The sequence below is a fragment of the Hemicordylus capensis genome, chromosome 4 (assembly GCF_027244095.1).
Source record: "Hemicordylus capensis ecotype Gifberg chromosome 4, rHemCap1.1.pri, whole genome shotgun sequence".
Classification (NCBI taxonomy): domain Eukaryota; kingdom Metazoa; phylum Chordata; class Lepidosauria; order Squamata; family Cordylidae; genus Hemicordylus; species Hemicordylus capensis.
The window spans coordinates 270,926,340-270,931,484 of NC_069660.1; positions in this window are offsets into that span (position 1 = coordinate 270,926,340).

The window sequence follows — 5,145 nt, forward strand, 5'->3', positions numbered from 1 at the left end:
CAAGTGAGTAGCCAGCCACTACTTCTGCTCACCTGCTGTGACCCTCTGGGGTCACAGAGGGGAGGAATCGCCCCATATCCATTCGGAAACTGAGAGTGCTGCCTCTACTCTTCATTTTCCTGCCCTCCCTCTCTGAGCAGCAGTAGAGATTGGGCCTCTGCGTGGCAAGGGGTCAGGCAGGGAGAGAAAGCCAGAGGGCCCACCAAGGACAAACTGTTGATCTCCTCTCCAAACCTGGAAATAGCTTTATTAGTCACCTGTGGCAAGACATACTTCCAGATGACCAGATTCCTCTCCACTCCACTGGGCCATCTTTATATGATAAATTACTGACATACATACGTGTGGCCAAGCAGGCCAGTAAATGTTCTTGTGGGCTAGTAACCTTTATGGTCTTAATCACAAAGCTTCCATAACATCTGGTAATTAATATCTATTCTAAGCATACAAGACTAGGGAAGAGAGCTACCACAAGCAGGCATGGATTGGTAGCAAGCACGAATTGTCCCCTTTGCTATGCAGGGCCTGTCCTGGTTTGTATTTGGATGGGTGACTACAAGTGAGCACTGTCTGCTGTAAGATATTCCCCTTAGGACAGGAGTTCCTAAGCTGTGATACTACAGATGTTTCTGAACTACAATTCCCATGATCCCCAGCTACAACCTATTGTGACTGGGGATGATGAGAGTTGTAGTTCAGCAACATCTGGAGTACCAATCTTGGGAACCTCAACCTTAGGGGATGGGTCAGAGTTCAGTGGTAGAGCATCTGCTTGCATGCAGAAAGTCTCAGGTTCACTCCTTGGCACCGTAGGGCTGGGAAAGACTCCTACCTGAAATCTTAGAGAGCTGCTGCCAGTCACTGTAGACAATACTGAGCTATATGGACCAATGGTCTAACTCGGTATAAGGCTTTCTAAATCCCTAACTCTAAACAGGCGTAACAAGAGCATGCAGACACGATATGAAATGCATTTCTTGCAAAGCCTTTGGGAACTTCCTTACAGTTCATGCTTCTCTGGAGATTTCTGGGAGTGTCGTCAACATCTCAGACCACTCTTTTCTCAGCATGGTATTTGCCTCTCCAATGTGATTTAAAAAGTTTCAGATACAACATAGCCATAGTAGGGTCTCACATTAGAACAGCTACTGGTATGATCTTGCTTTCCGTACATGGGCAAGCTAAGTGGAGCAAAGTTCATTCATTGTACACATGAAACCAAGCTCCTTGACCTCATGCTTACATAACAAATAGTTTCCCCCATAATGTGTTCTAAATCCAGCCAGAAGGGAGAAAAGCAGGAACACCTCTCCGTTGCTAAGCAGGGTCTGCCCTTCTTTGCATTTGAATGGGATACTACATGTGAGAACATTGTAAGATATTCACTTGATGGGATGGGGCCATTCTGGTAAGAACATCTCTTTGCTTGCATGCAGAAGACTCTAAGTTCCCTCCCTGGCATCTCCAGATAGGGCTGAGAAAGTCTTCTGCCCGTGATCTTGGAGAAGCCGCTGCCAGGCTGTGTAGACAATACTGAGCTAGATGGACCAGTGGTCTGACTCAGTAGAGGCAGCTTCCCATGCTCCTAAGAGAGTCGGAAGGGTTTGTGTCAGGCTTGCCCAATACCTGCAAGCTCCTTGGAACTGTTCCAGTCTCTGTGTTGATTACTTAGTCCAAATTGACCTGCAGAGTTGGTGTACCTGGCAGGACAGTGACTATGGCACTCAAGCCCCACACTAATTTGTATGATAGGGAACACAGGAAGTTGTCTTATACCGAGTCAGACCATTTGTCCATCTAGCCCAGTATTGTCTATGTTGACTGGCAGTGGCCCTTTCAGGCAGCAGTCTTTCCCAGACATACCTGGAGATGGCAGGAATTGAACCTGGGACCTTCTGTATGCAAAACAGATGTTCTACTACTGAGCTACAGCCTCATCCACAACCCCCATGGGGATAAACAAAGGTGGAGGCAAAAGATACCTCTAGAAGATACCTCTCCCCACTCCACAATTTTAGTTATAAACAAGTGGGGGTTGTTACCCCCACTTTTACCCCCACTTGTTTATAACTAAAATTGTGGAGTGGGGAGCGTGGATGAAGCTGTCATCTGGATGTAGCCTTAGTTTTTTCTTCATGATCCTCACCCACTAGCCAATCCTCTGGCATCACCTTAAAGGTCAGTAGATCGACAGATGCCACTTTTGTTGAAAGGATAAGCTGATCATGATCATACATTAATTTTTATACATAGCCTAGCCTTGACACCAAGTAGGAGGCAACTTCTGACCCAGGGATTTCACATTCCAAACAGACATGGAAATGAATATGCTAAGGAAACCTGAACCAAAGGAACACACCAACAAGAGCCCAAAGGTGGACCCATTAGGATACAAGCAACAGGGCTTTCCTTAGGGCATGGCAAGCAGGGCAACTGCCCCAGGCCCTGGTCTCTTAACCTCCATTATAATTAATGGGAAGGGACCCCTGCACTGAGCATAGCTAACAGGGATAGCAAACAGGATGTTGGAGCCTGGTGGAGAAGAGAACGTAAATACAAATCCCTCCCTCATATTCTTGGGAAAGGCTGTTTGGACAGTTAAATAGCTGACCATTACAGCTGAGACCTATCCTTCTAAAAAACTATCTCTAAATACTGTAAACAGCCAACAAAACCAGTATGAAGATAGAAAGCCAGCAGGAGAGGGGGCACTTCCCAGTGTATTGCACAGGGTGCCACATGTGTGACTATTTGCCCCATGGGCAGAAGTCATGGGTGTGTGCTCAGTGCAAGGAGCTCCTGGCTCTCAGGGAACAAATTTGTTCCCTTGAGACCAAGGCTGCGGATCTGGAGAAACTCAAGCGAGACAGAGAGGCATGTGGACGAGACCTTCAGGGACGTGATAGAGGCATCCCACTCTAGGGCTGATAACTGATCTGCTGTCAGAGAGAATGAAGGTCTCGGGCAAGGAGGACATCGGTCTGAGGAAGAGGGAAATGCTCCTTTAGAAGGGACTCCTTTCATGGATGATGAGCCCATATCCTCTTGCACAGAGGATACTCCTCTGGGGGGTGGAGGCCTCCTTGTAGTGGGTGATTCGAACATTAGAGGTATAGAGAGATGGACTTGTGACCCGCGTGTTGACCACACGGTGACTTGCCTGCCTGGTGCGAAGGTTGTGGACATCATGCAGTGTCTAGATAGGCTGTTAGGCAGTGCTGGAAGAGGGGACAGCTGTCGTAGTGCAAGTCGGAATCAGCAATGTGGAGAAATATAGTCGGGAGGTCCTGGAAGCCAAATTTAGCCTGATAGGTAGTGTATTGAAGTCCAGGACCCCCAAGGTAGCATTCTCACAAATGCTACCTGTTCCACATGCAGGTACAGTGAGACAGGCAGAGCTGAGGGGTTTCAATGCGTGGATGAGACATTGGTGCCGGGAGGAGGGGTTTAGATTTGTCAGGCACTGGGATACATTTGGGGGCAAGAAAGAGACAGGCTGCACTTGAACCAAGATGGAACCAGACTGCTGGCGCTTAAAATCAAAAAGGTTGCAGAGCAGCTTTTAAAATGACACCTGGGTAACAGCTGACAGGAGCTGGGCAGTATCCTGTTCGGCAAAAGCCATCCTGTAAAGTGCGAGGATGCAAAGGATTCAGATAAAACAGAAGAGGACAGAGCAGAACTGCATAAAGAGCAGACAGGAGCCTGTGCCAGCTGGTCAAAGAGTCAAAAGAAACATAGCATACATCAGGAGAGAGATTCAGCATATAGGTGCTTATATGCAAATGCCAGAAGCGTCTGAGCCAAGATGGGTGAGCTGGAGTGCTTGGTTACTAACGCAGAAATAGATATAGTGGGTATAACAGAAACATGGTGGAACAGTCAGAACCAGTGGGACACTGTTATCTCTGGATATAAACTCTATATAAAGGACAGGGAGGGGTGCCTTGGAGGTGGAGTAGCACTGTATGTTAAAGAAGGGATGGAATCTAACAAGCTAGAAAACCTAGGTGCACCAGAGTCCTCCACAGAAACCCTGTGGGTGACAATACAAGGCCTGAAAGGGAATGTGCTACTGGGGACTTGCTATCGCACTCCGGATCAAAATGCCAACAGTGACTGGGAGTTGCAGCAGGAAATCAGGGAGGCATCAAGGAGAGGCAGGGCTGTACAAAAAGGGAGGCAAAAAGAGAGTTTGAGGAACATTTAGCCAGAAGTATCAAGGGGAATAACAACAACTTCTTTAAATACATCAGAAGCAGGAAACCTGCCAGGGAGGCGGTTGGACCATTAGACAATGAGGGAGTAAAAGGGGTTATTAAGGAGGATATGGAGGTTGCAGAGAAGCTAAATGAGTTCTTTGTGTCCGTCTTCACGGCAGAGGATACTGAGCATATAACTATTCCTGAACCAGGATTTTTAGGGATGGAGGCTAAAGAACTGAGTCAGATAGAAGTGACAAGAGATGATGTTCTAAACTGTCTGGAAAAACTGAAAACGAACAAATCGCCAGGGCCGGATGTAGTGAAATCCAAAACAGATTGTGAGGAGCTCCAAAAGGATCTCTCCAAACTGGGTGAGTGGGCAACAAAGCGGCAAAAGCGGTTAAATGTTGGCAAGTGTAAAGTGATGCACATTGGGACATAATACCCCAACTTCATGTATATGCTGATGGGATCTGAGCTGTCAGTGACTGTACAGGAGAGGGATCTTGGGGTCATGGTAGACAGCTTGTTGAAAGTGTCGATTCAATGTATGGCAGCTGTGAAAAAGGCCAGTTCCATGCTAGGGATCTTTAGGAAGGGGATTGAAAATAAAACTGCTAATATTATAATGCCCTTATACAAAACTATGGTGTGGCCACACCTGGAGTACTGTATACAATTCTGGACACCACATCTAAAAAGGACATTGTAGAACTGGAAAAGGTACAGAAGAGGGCAACCAAGATGATCAGGTGCCTAGAGCACTTGGGGCTTTTTAGTTTAGAAAAAAGACAACTGAGGGGAGACATGATAGAGGTCTCTAAAATCTTGCATGGTGTGGAGAAAGTGGATAACTAGAAATTCTTCTCCTTCTCACATAACACTAGAACCAAGTGTCATACCATGAAATTGATTGCCAGGAAATCTAGGACCACCTAAT